At 41.5% G+C, this 13,577-nt stretch overlaps 1 long non-coding RNA gene across 1 annotated transcript in view; it reads right to left on the minus strand.

The window, feature by feature from the left end:
* The window catches only part of LOC128809538 (uncharacterized), a 79,730-nt gene that overhangs the window by 62,286 nt on the left and 3,867 nt on the right, over positions 1–13,577 (minus strand). The window contains exons 3-7 of the long non-coding RNA XR_008437757.1: positions 9,112–9,233; positions 8,346–8,489; positions 7,739–7,901; positions 1,934–2,007; positions 1,216–1,382 (exon numbers count right to left, since the gene is read on the minus strand). This is a non-coding gene — a long non-coding RNA (uncharacterized LOC128809538). The remainder of the gene's footprint in view (positions 1–1,215; positions 1,383–1,933; positions 2,008–7,738; positions 7,902–8,345; positions 8,490–9,111; positions 9,234–13,577) is intronic.

Consider the following 13,577-nt stretch of genomic DNA (forward strand, 5'->3'; position numbering starts at 1 on the left):
AGCAGCCTCCAGGCTCTCCTGACTCCACTGGAGTCACTGGGGAGCACATGGCCTTGCCTACAGAAGGATCATGAGCATATGAGCTGAGGGGGCTGATCCTGCTAACACTTCATACCAGGCAGAGAGCCAGGTGCACAGAGATAATCAAACCAAATCCTAATTAAGTGTCTGAATTCCCAGGGAAATCCATGCATAGTGAGATGCCTAAATATGATTGTGGATGTCAATCCAGCTGCTAATCGCTGTAAATACACTGCTGATTTCCAGAGCAGATGATGGCAATTGCCATTTCATTCTAATTCATCTGCTTTTCTTGAATGTGAGAGAAGCAAACTCAGAGGATGACTGCACTACTATTAGTTGCATTTTCCTAAAGGAAAACAGTAACTTTTATACCTAAAGATGAACATGAGCTTGGGCAACACAGGGAGAAAATTAGCACATCACTAGAAAATTTTAGAGAATATATACCATAAAGCTTTGTAAGAGAGCTGTAAGATCTTAAAGAGATTTATATGGTTTGAAACATAATGACTTCTATGCGTTTTCCCACATTACCATTGAAGTCAGCTGATAAAAATATTTGGTGAGTAAACCAAAATAAAAACATTCTGATCTTACCCAAAAGGCATGCTCAGATTGTCACAGGAAATAAGAATCCTGCACCTATTAGATCATATCTTTGCTACCCACTCAGAGCAAATGATTGATATAACAGACATGTTGAATCAAGATGTTAGATCATTCTTTTCCTTCTCTACACACTCACTTGCAGCCAGCAGACTTTTTCCCCCAGAATATCTGTGATTCCTTAAATTCTTTGAGGCTATTCCCTTAATAATTGGAGGAGCTGGCTGAGCAAAAACCTGCAGCACAGTGCTGGGTCAGAGGGATCCTGTCTGTGCTGCTGCAATCAAAGCAGCCCAGCCTGAGGAAGTATAAACAGTGGAGTGGGCAGAAGAACCCAAAGTGGGCCCAGGAGGGAAAACAAGCACGTCCCTGGTATTTCTTTAACAGATTAGGGCCTGATCCAGGCCCCACTGAAGGCAGTGACACAATTCCTGTCAGGTTCAACAGAAGTGATCTTGAAGAGAATGTTTTCTTGCAACCATCTGAGTAATAGGCTGTGTTCTATAGGTGTCCAGGGCAAAGAAAGAAATCCTTCCCCACCTGCACAGCTCTTCAGGGAAGCAGAACCTCTTCAAAATGCAGCACCTTCATGAGGTGGGATCCTGTTGGCAGGATCCATTGGTTCCTCCTGTTCCCTGTCACCTTCCTCCTCTGCATATCAGAATTACAGCTGGGGTTTTCAGTTGTGGGGCACATCTTTAAAGAAAGCAGCTGTTCTGTTCTCTGTTTGTGTGAGCTTTTGCTCTTCACACCTGGAAATTAGTAAGAATAATGCAGAATCATGACTAGAAAGTTACTTATCACTGCATTTTGGGATATAACACAGAGCATGTGGATGTTTTGAATTCATCTTGGTAACACAGTTGCTAATTGGACATTTTTCACTAAAAAACATGTCAAAAGCCAGAGGAAAAACTTTATTATTTTATTAAATTAATTAGGACACAGTAATGGAGTTTGACATCTTCCAAAATACAGAATTGTTTCCTGTTGCTTGTGTTCCTTTGTATCTTAAGGGAAGAAATGAGATTTCATGGAGTAGAAGTGTAATGGGAATGACACATTTGAGGAAAGAAGTACCCACATCATTAGCACCAGGAAATGTGGTACATTAAGAATGTAGGAAGAAATTTCTTACTAGTGTAAAAGAGAGGGTTTATTAGTTTGGATTATCCCAAGGGGTGTTTGTTTCTCACAAGACTGCAGCAAATTCTTTTCCTCTTTCAACTCCCCTAGCAGCATACCTTTGGGAAACACCTACTTCTCCTCCAGTAACTTTCTCCTGCCTCTAATACATTCTTACCCTCAGTCCAAGGAGCTTGCTCTTCCTCTAAAGGACAGAACACTGTAGGGATTTTTTCAGAATAAATCCAATATCTGTTAGGACAAAGTATGAATGAAAATGAAGGAAATAATAGGAGAGCAGAAACAAAGGCAATGCTGTTTCCTATGAATATATACTGGGTGCATATTCAGGATTTATTACCAATAACATTTATTCCTGACAGATTCCTGACATCAGTCCATGTACTGCCCTCCTATTGCACCTTAACTCAAAAGGTGTTACACAAATGGCACTCACCTGGATTTATGCATGAATTAATGATTTAGGCTGGATTTGTGTGGATGAAGAGATGGATGGATACATGAATTATGGGCAAAGCTGTGAGAATTCACTGTAATTATGAAAAACTGGATGGTGAAGATTTTTTTTAAGATAGAAAAACATTTGATTCACAGATGATACACAGAGTCAGGCTCTAACTAAAAATACTTTGCTTTGAGGATGCTACTTGTTTTCGTCCACTCTCAGTGGGAAAACTCCAGATCTGCAGACTCTGGTCAGGTCTTATAACCAAACTATTCTGAGAAAACAAATCCTGAAAACAATAGATGCAATACAGCTGCTTAGCAGTTCCCCGGGGCTTACTAGTGCTCACTGCCAGCTCTCAGCTCTTTTGGCTTTCAGCAGGGAGGGCCAAATTCTTTAAATTACCCCACAGAGTATGTAGGTCTCTCTGCTCTCCATGCTGTCACCCTGGTGGCTCTGACAAGTCTCCTGCTGCCACATTCTTGTTCTCAGGAAGATCTGTTAACATTTTTGGCTTCTTTTGATCTCTGGACCCTTCTCCTGACACTTTTCACAGCCTCCTGAAAATGGGATTCTTGCAGTCAATAATTTGCTTATTGTCTCTCTAGTGTAAACTTAAATGTTTTTCATCTTGGAAACTATTTCCTCATGTGTGGGGTTTGGGGTTTTTTTGGTTGGTTGTTTTTTTTTTTCATAGTTCCTATTGGATTCAAGTGATCTGGGATTTAATAATCATTCTACCACCTGAAATGAGCACTGGCACCTGCCCAGTGCTCAGGAACTATCTGGGATTTATATCTGGTAACTCCTTTTCTTTATTCTGTTTGATCAGTTTAAGTACATGGAGCTGCTGCAGCTGATTGTGGATTTTACATGTGAAGCCACAGTTCAGGATGTGATAGAGGACAGGGAGTCCCACTGGGCCTAGAAGGGTTCCTTCCTTCAGACCCTGGTGCAGGACAGAAGCCTAAACAAACCATCAAGCACAGTAAGAAAATACTTCTCAGCCTATTATATTCCCTCCAGCATCATCACTCCTCCAATCGGTTAAAATAGCACAGTTTTCTGTACCACAAAAGACTGTAATTTGTAAGGAATTCTAAGCACTTGGAAAGCACAAGGGGACACTGAGAGTGGGGAGGTCCTACCCCATAGACACTCCATCCCTTTCAAACCATGGGAATACAGCTGCCTGCCTCCCTCCACATGAAATTGAAATGCAGCCTTACGATATGAAGTCTGTTCTCAGCCTGAATAAAAAAAAAAAAAAAAAAAAAAAAAAAAGATGTTTCCAAAAGTGCACAGCTCTCCCTTAGCCCAGAATCCTTATAATAAAGCCTTGTGCAGATTGCACACAGAGGAGGAACATGGAAGATAAGTTTATTCTTGTTCCACAAGGAAATCTGATTATGTACCAGTGTTCAGCCCTTTGGGACAGGGAATGTCTCAGCTCTGGGGACATTAGACCCCAAGTGGCACCTACTGTCACCTCCACCTCTACATGGCACTGAAGGAAGACTAAAGAAATAAGTTGGGCTGAATCTCCAATTTAAGAGCACAAGGAGCTCTGAACTGGAGCACGTTCCTCCAGTTTCTGATGGTTTCCACTAATTTAATGATTAGAAAAGCAAAAATACCAAAAGAATTGATGATGCCTGCTATTACTCATTGGACCTCTCCCTCAGAAGGAAAGAAAAATGGTCTGGTTATCTCAGACACAGGTGAAATCAGTGCATCACAGGACATTTGAGATGTCATGAGCTGTGCAGGTCAGGTGGTGCAGCTCAGTGTCTCAGGCAGCAGCCTCCAAAGAGGAGATGACCCAAAATAGGGTTAAGGGCAGTAGCTGACAGAGATGATATTTTACACATGATAAATAGCATTCAGGTACTTAACACTTTGGGTCATTAAAATCAGAAGATACATTTCAGGGGAAAAAGAAGACTTTTAGCGTTTCAGCCAAATTCCAACACATTCAGGCCATGCTGTCCTGGGAGCAGGGGTCAGGTGGGACCTGCACCACTCTGGAGCTTCACCTTCAGTTGTTTTGGGGCTCATGGAAAAACACTGCTGCCAGAAGTAACTCCAAAGAAGCTGAATCTCCAAAGAAGCTGTATCTCCACTTCTGAATTCAAACCCAGGCATAACATGAGGTGAACCTGTGGGCAGTGGAGCATTGGGTTGTGATCACAGAATCACACAATGGTTGGGGTTGGAAGGGACCTTATGGATAATCTAGTTCTAATCCCACTGCCACAAGCAGGGGCACCTTCCACTAGACCAGATTACTTGATGCTTGGCCTTTTGGGTAGCAGAAGCCAAATTTTTGGGTTTACTTTATCCTTGGCTTTCTGGAAAACAGGAGACAATTTTCTGAGGCCAGTTCTGCTGGAAGGAAAGAATCCATCACATTGCAGTATTCCTTATGTGTTCCCTGGCACTCCCCTGACCTCAGATGAGATTCCCTCAGCCTGCAGGAATGTTTTTGCTACACCTGACCAAAGAAAAAAGATTATTTTCTTACAGATTTGTGAGTTGATTCAGCTTTTACTATGCAGTCAGGCAAGTAGGGGAGCAGCTGCAACAGAGGAAATCGATCCACATTGTTGGGAGGAAGGGCGAGGAAGAGGAGTGAGAATGCCCCTGTCACCTGAAATGAGGTTTTGGACTCTTTCAGTTTTATCAGGCAAGTTCTCTGAGGTTTATTGAAAGTGAGAGAATGTGGCCCATTGCATTGATGGCCTGAAGAAGCATCTAGAAGAAACTTTTTTCCCTGAGAGGAGACAGTAAGCCTGGTACAGCAATATTCCTGACTTAAGATTGTCCTTTAATGCTTGGCCAAATAAGGAGAGAATTAAAGCATCTGCATTAGCTGAGGTAAATACAGCCCGTGGTATCTGTGCCTTGATTCACTCTTGCCAAAGGGTCACTTTAGCTGGACCCAGAGGGAGGGCTGCTTTATACATCTCTTTCCAAACAAAAATCCTACTTTTCCCTTGAATACTTGCTTTTTTGCTCTTCTGACCAGGCACACCTGTTTTCTCTACTAACTCAAATCCTTGCAGCCACGTGTGCCCAGGGGATGGGGGGGCCTGAGGGGGAGTGTAATAAATAGCAGAAGCAAATAATTTACCCAGTAAAGAGCATTCCATGCTTTCTGTATGCAAATTCTGCATAAAAATTCTACATATATGGTGCAAAACTGCTCTGAACTGAACTCTAAAAATGTTTAATGCAAACACAGCTGTTATCAAGTGTTGTTCTTTCCAAGAGTCCATTCAGTTTGATGGTTATCACTATGCCAACAGCATTCCCAGTACAAATCTCTCTTCCTGAGATTTCAACAACTGCTTTACAGACAAGAAACGTTCATTTCATCCTGAACTTGATTCTCTGGATCCCTCCTAAATGTGTTTCTCCCTTTTAATGGTACTGAGTCTAGCAGATACTGTCATTTAACTAATTTAGGTTCTTAAGAATAATTTTAATTTAATGACATATTTTATTATATCCCTGTTCAGCAAAATATTGTAGTGCCTATGAGTAAATAGTCAAATCTCACTGGTGTCAGAAGAGATAAGGTATATTGTTTAAACCACATCATCTGGCAAAATTTGCTGAATTGCTTTGAATTGTAGTAACATCTTTTTTAAATATCAGGTTTTGAGAGCTGATGTGAATTAGAGAATTCTGAAAAATGTAAATCTACAGTTGACTGCTTAGTTTGCTGTTAATATTATCTTTCAGGAGGAAAGGTGTATTTTTCATCCAGCTACAGAGGTGCTTTTTTAAGGATGAAAAGTCTTTTAAATTTATAATTGTACAAAACTAAAGGGGACAGGACTTCCTTCAGGGGCTGATCATCGGATCTAGCTGTGCATTGTGTTCTTGAAAAAACACCTAAAATAACTCAGCAGCTGGCAGTTTCAAATGCCACAGGAATGGGAAGGTCAGCTCCCCAGCTGAGGACTATTTAACTCAAATCAGGATCTGGACTGTTGATTATAAAATATGGTTTAATATTAAATGCATGTGCATGATTTAAAAAATCAGAGCAGGAACTTTCACAAGGGAAATGGGAGCTTTTTGCTCCTTTGCATCCCTGTTCCTGTGCCCTCATGGAATCAATTCCCGTGGGGGAAGCAGGGACGGCAGCTTTGTCCGGGCTGCCGCTCTTCATCCCTTTCAGATGGGTGGATCTTTCAGGATCATCCTTCCCAGCACACCAACCAGCACTGCAGAGCTAATGAGGTGGAGCAGGTCATCTGCACACAAACAAGGAATGGTGACAGACCTCCTTCCACTCAGGCAAAGACAAGCATGTGCTGCAAAGTTTATTCATTAATTGGAGCGTTAGTAGCATCTTTAGTATCAAATCATGAGAACATATCAGTATTGTTGTTGCAAACCCAAATCTTATAGCCCAAACTCCATTTTAGAGCGACGTTAAACACTCCCTACACCACTCCAAACCACTCAGGACAGCCTCTTGCTCCAGCTCCTCCTCTCCCCCTCATTAGCTCACCAAGCAGCAGCATTGAGGCAAGTGGGGGGTCACTGATGCGTTGTAATTAGTGATAGTCTGTCACTGGGAAAAGCAGAGTCTCTAATTAACGTAGGGCAGCTCCTTTCCTCCCTCACTGCTTCCTTTGCTCAAGGAAAAGGTGGAGTTATAGATGGGAAAATCCAACAAAAAGCCCAAGGGACATTTGCATCTCTATGACTGGCAGTAATTTTAACAGGTTTGGCTTCATCTGGGCACAGACAGAGCTTTGAGAAAAGCAGGAAACAAAGGAACATTGGCCTGAAACAAAGTTATCAACCCCTGGTTCCTCATGGTGAACAGTGAGTGATACAAGCAGACAGTCACAGCTGAGGGGTCCTGGTGTGACTTGGCAGTTCCATGATGCCCCTGCAGCAGCATCACCTTTGGAGAGTGTGCAAAGCTCACCCTCAGGGTCTTTTGGGGTTTGTGTGATTGCTTTTAGGATTCTTGAGTAGCTGGCATCAGGAACAAGGATGTGCTGGAGGTTCCAACTGTGATTTCTTAAGCTTATTTGCAACCCTTTTCCAGGGGATGGTGCTGAGGGAGTACAGAGTGTGAAAGGCAAGTGGCTGGACATGGAATTTCTGAGATTCCCAGAACTCAAGTCTTTGCTTTGCAGAGCAGAACTCAAGTCTTTGCTTTGCAGAGTTTCCCATCAGCAACACAGATGGACAGAGGGTCATCAACTTATGCTACTACATTGGATGTCCAAATTTTGATTTCTCCTTCAAAAGAGATATGAGTTTGCCTTTATGAAGTACAAAGTAATAGCTCAGGTGGAGGAGAAAATCTGAGGCTGAGAGAAGCATCTTTCCACAACTGATAGGTCCAAATCACTGCACAGGGCCTCCTGCACTCTCTCCCAGAGGAATCACATAAAAAGCATAGGCAAGGAAACAAAAGATGACTGAAGACATGTCAGAGCAAGGAAGAAGCCCAATATCTTTATCCTTGAGTGTATTTAATTGTACCTGACACTGCAGACATATGAAGAGATTGTCTTGCAAGAATGAGCTGGGGGAACTGCTTGAAAATTGTCACTGGCTCAAACCAGACAGACTTCAGGGGTCAGACATAACCCTAAATTTCTCAGTCCTGCCTGAGAATCCCATAAAGGAGACTGATTAGGATGATCTGCAAGAGACAGAAGACAGAAAAAAAAGAAAATCAGTAGTTTTCCAGGAATGAAGGCAACATTCCTGGAATATGAATATGGAAGATTCCAAGTTCAGGAAGGACTATAACATTCCAAAATCATTGAGGTTGGAAAAGACCTCTAACATCACCAAGTCCAGCTATACTTCTTTGAGTAGAACCCACACTGACTACCATGATATTACACCAAGTGTCATCCCAGAGCTCCTGAAAGACTGCAGAAAAGGATTGATAAAGAAACTCTCAGAAAACTTCCCCAGCAAGGCCAAGAACAGTAAGTGAAAGTTTAGCTCATTAAGGAGGCAGTGAAGGAGGGGAAAACTCGTTTTGCTGCACAGTGCAACAACTTTTACAGTGAACAGGGTTTTTAGTCTCACACTGAGGGTTAACAACCTCCTGCAAGATGGGCTGGGAACCTCTTACCAAACTGAGTAAATGGAGGTTGAGAATGGGATAATCATGATACTGTGGAGTGAGAAGTGGGGAGGAGCAGAACTGCCTCTTTCAACAGCAGGGCAAGATGTTAGGTCAGCTCAACTGTATCATATAACTTCACCCTCGTCTTTCCTAAAAGGAGAGGAAGAAAATTAGAATTTAGGTGGTCTGGATTACTCTCTAGAGATTTCTCCCTGCATTATAAAAGAAACCAAATGTAGTTGTAGCTTAACCCTAACAAAAAGTGAGTAATTATTGATGGGTTTGCCTTTTCCAAGCTGCCTCACTGCACAATCTGATGGCAACTGAAGTCTGTGGGAAGACAGGAGAAGGAGAAGCAGAGGTGAGTGTGTTGCTGAGGCTGTTCTGCTTTAGAGAAGCTAAAACTACATGGGCACACAGTCTGATTTAATCTGGCTCCTTTTTGGTGAGCTGGCAAGAAGGAATCTTTTCAGTGGTAAAGAATACCTGAGGTAATCATATCTTCAGCTGGCACAGCAAGGCCTAGAAGACAATGTCTAAGGCATTTTAAGATGTTGTGGTTTGAGAGAGACTACATTTAAATACCTCTATGTTGTAATAGCAGAAGTAGTAAAAAGGAGATGTCAGAAACCTCCTTTTCTTTCCTTCACTCCCTGAAGAAGAAAGGATTATACAGTTGAAACTCGGAGATAAGTCACTTAACCAGTGGTTACATCTCCTTCAGCAAGGAAAGGAGGAGCCAGAGAGTATTTGGGTTTTTGCAGACACTTACCTGTTAGGTTGTAAGGGATTGTACAGAAACACACAAGCCTGAATACTTCTAAAGGTCTAAGGGAGAGTAAGGTGCATCCAGTTGTCATCAGGGTGTGAGAAAAGCTGCTTTCAAGCCTCTGTCTGCAGTGGATAGAAAGAAAGATTGTATTACCATGGGTAATGGGTGGCATGGGATGGGTGACTTGACCATATATTTTAATATATATTGAAATATAACATGTAGGTTTTGCCAGCAGATGGGAGAGAGACTTGGAAAGCAGTAAGGCTTCAAGGGGAAATGGACAGACACAAATATCTGAGATGCTGTGGCAAAAAACAACAGTTTATTTGATCATAAGACATCTATGAAATAAAAACAAATACAACACTGCCTCTGTACACATCTATTAGACATCTCTTAGAGCAGCTGCTTTGTCCTGATGCTCATGCTTTGAAAGAGGTTGGAATATGCCTCAAGTATTAAAAAGGCTCCAAAAAATATTCAGATCTTAGAAAGGAAAGCTTATAGTAAGAGTTTTAAGAAGTTCAGTCTGTTGAGCTTAATGCATGGAGAAGTGGCCTGAGAGCCAGGAACTTCTTGATCTAATGGAAGTATAACAAAATCCAGTGGCTGCATGAAGACAGGTGAATAAAACAGAAAATAATTTCTTTGTAATAACCATTACTAAATATTGGAACACATTAGTACAGAATTTGTCTTTGTTCTACTTAGCCTTTAAGAAAGACCAGATACTGTTGTAATTCAACACTTCAACCCAGCTCCCAAAAAACATTCCATGGCCTACAGAAACAGGGCTTGGAAACAGATGATCAGTGGGGTGGTCCCTCCTGCCCAGACAGCACATGTACAGGTAGCAGGTACTTCTTTAAGAAAATAAACAAAGACCTGCTTTAAAAGACAGAGTGTAAAGTGATCTGACTGATGTGGTCTGATGCAACAGACTTAGCTTTATTGGATTAACTGGCAAACTTTATCAGCTTCCCAAGAGTCCCAGGAAAACATTTGAGTGCCCACCCTTTCAAAACTGTTGCTTAAAAGGACTGACTATAAGCAACAGCAAAAAAGGTGGATCCAGAGAGCAGAGTGGTTAACCTGTGTGCACAATAGATAAAATGCCTGGCTTATGTATTTATATTCACAGCTATGAAGACAATATGAATAAGTTTGTAAAACACTGCTGCTCCTGTGTAAAATAACAACCACACAACCATATAATCCCAGAATGGTTTGGATTGGAAGGGACTTCAAAATCCATCTAGTTCCAGTCCCCTGCCATGGGCAGGGACACCTCTCAACACCTTGAGTTAAGCAGCAAAGAGCAAAAGTAAAATGTAAATAAAACTTGCCTGTGCTACAATAACCAATCATTTACACCACTTACAGCCTGTGATTAACAGACTTTCAAGGAGTCAGCAGCACAACCATAAAATGCCTTATTTGCCATGGTCTTAAGCTCACTGTGCAGGAGCCTACACTTCTTTTGAGAGACTTGTCAGAGTCTGTGAGCTGAAATGTTTGGAGACCTCTAGCTTCAATTTTCAGAAACCAAAGAATGCTTAAACGCCTTAATTTTAACATCATTCTTGTGATTTTTTTTTTTTTAGGAGACAAACAGTAGAAATCTTCCAAGTTTCCTGAAAACTAAAGTCCTCTGAAAAAGCTTAAAATCAAAAACTTTAAAAATGAGGGAAAAAGCAGTCACTTTTTTCTTCCTTTGTTTTTCCAAAGACCTGTGAATAAATCAGAAAAGTTTCATATTGTATCTGGCAAGCAAATTCTTTAAGAATGATCCAAAAAGCGAGGTGCAAAATCTCTAACAGGTATCTCTCCTTAGGGCTGGTCCATCTGCACCCTGAGCTATTCTCCAACGAGGCAGGTTTGAAGACTCCTGCATGCACAACACCCCATGTGGGCTCCCAGCCCACAGTACAGCTCCTGAAAGAAGATTTTGATGGGTCAAAGCCATTTTATTGAATTAGCCCTTTATTGTTTACATTAAATCCAAGTGAGCTCAGAAATACTGACTTATCCTTCTGAAAGGCTGGATTATACCGCGTGGCTCGGATGCAAAAAAAAGATTAGGGTTTTTATACTAATTATTTCCAGCATGAGGAGTGCATGGACAAGAAGAGCTCTGACTTTGGAGACACTCTGCTGGGCAATTCAGGAATATTTGTCAGATTTTTTCTTGGGTTTGTCATATTTTTTGCCATGTATTAAATGAGTGTTGCTCCATAAGGTAATTTGGAGTGCCACATTGTCAATAAACCTTGCCATGGGGAATTGCCATGTGCGGGACAAAGGGAATTAACAGCCCTTCTTCCTCTTGTTCCTGGCTTTTTATCCACTCTACCACCACCACTGGTGTTGTGAAGTTCAGTGTGGCATCACTTTCTTCCATTCTACATTGCTCTTGGAGAAAGTAAGAATCTAGAAAAATATTATCTCATTATTACTGAGTTTTCATTCATTTATACTAAATCAGATAAGTAATCCTGCAGGAAGCAAAGTTTCCCAGACTAAAAAACCTGAGGTCTCTTCAGCAGTTTGGAAAATCCAAGTGGGATGCAGATGTGAATATTTTGGAAATTTGACATGTCAGATCAGTGTCATGGCTGTAAATCACCAGTGCTGCAGTCAGACGAGAGCAGACACACAACGTGTGTAAGACACTCTCACATGTGTGTCCTTCCCTAAAGAAACCCTCTTATTCCTCATGATCAAACAGGCACCTGCCTGTGCAGAGCAAACTCAACTCTGGGCAGCTTTCATGGCCAACAATGGAAATTTTTCACAGGGAAATCAGAACTATGAGGGAATTCCATTATTTGTACGGGCAAAACAGATGGCCCAGAGGTGCCCACAGCTTTCACTGAATGACTTTGCACACAGTGACATCAGATCTCCTCACTACACAAATTACTCCTTGGGGCCTGGGGTCTGTTGGCATTTGTTTGAGTGATGATACTCTGTGTAGTTCATGAAACAGAACAAACAGGAGGCTTAAAATGAGCCTAAAGATTTGTGAGCTGCTGATCCTAGAAAAGGACACCTGTATTGCTTTTGCACCCAATACAACAAATACATTTTTATGGTTGTTCTTAGATATTGAGCAAAATGTTTGTACCCAAACTCTAAAGTTACAGAAAGGAAATACACAGATCTTTCCACTCACACAGCAGTGATGGGGAAGGTAAAGCTCACAAAAGGGTCTTGTTTTAAATCTTGCATTCAATAAACTGCTAGAAGAACAAAATGAAAACAAGCTATTGTGTTAATCTCCAGATTAGCCCTCATAGTCTGTCAATTTAATACTGATTAGTAAACAATGTCCATAATTAAGCTGTTGTTGGAGACACAAATGCCCCACGAGCCCGAACTAATGCATAGTATTCAATCCTTTTACAAAGGATGGCAGATACAATTCCAGGAATGTTAATGCTGTCAAGTATCCATGATGTACATAACAAAAGAGAAGGCAGAGAGTTGAGGTAATTAAGCTCACACTAGACCTTCTCTCCAATCTGTACGTGTTTATTGACTAAATGTTATTAGGTGCAGTAAATAAAATGCCACTGAGTCGTGGGACCAAAAATGGGATGAAGTTTATGGGGCCGTCAAACCCTGGATTCCCCTGGCATCAAAGCACACACTCCCCCCTTGCTAGGGCCGGTGACATTAATGTGCATGACAGGGGTCCATGGGGCCGTGGTCCCCTAATTGTTTAGGAGACCTTTTAGTCTGGTTGCAGACTGCATGTCTTGGTATTTGTGGAGCTAATTGCACTAAAATCCGCCAGCACAGTGTTTGCAGCGATGGGTTAACTCATTTATCCTCAGGATAATACTCAGCTCTTTGTCAACCTGGTCTCCCGCATTCACTCCTGACTGTCAGCCCAGATGCAGGAGGAGGAAGCAGACTTCCAGCAGTGCTGCCCATGGAAACACCCTGGCTGCACATGTGCGAGAGCAGAAACATTTAAACAGGAAGCAAAACCATTTTTCCATTATTGGTAACCTGTTCTACCTTTCTCATGAGGGTCACAAAGCCCAGACTTGAGTCTAGACTCTGATAAACTCCAAGAGTTGGGACCAGCAGAGACGCTTGGCTGAGCTCCCCTTACTTCATTCTTCTCTGCTAGATCTTGAGGACCTTGGGTTAGAAGAAGATGATCTTTAATGTCCCTTCCAATCCAAAACATTCCATGATTGTGTGATTCAGTTTTGAATCAGCCCCGTGCAGCACAGCCCAGATAGGGTAATGCTCTGGATTCCCTGTAACACTCTTTTTTTTTCCTCTGAAGAAAAGAATTAAGGTGGAAATAATTATAAACCATTTTTTATTTTGATCTCAATATTTTTACTTTTTAAAAACATCTTTATATTTTTTATATTTTTATAGTTTTTATAATGTTTACATTTTATTTTTATTTATAAGCCATTTTTATTTTGATCTCAGTATTT

Source organism: Vidua macroura, chromosome 6 (genome assembly GCF_024509145.1).
Source record: "Vidua macroura isolate BioBank_ID:100142 chromosome 6, ASM2450914v1, whole genome shotgun sequence".
In the NCBI taxonomy this organism is placed as follows: Eukaryota; Metazoa; Chordata; class Aves; order Passeriformes; family Viduidae; genus Vidua; species Vidua macroura.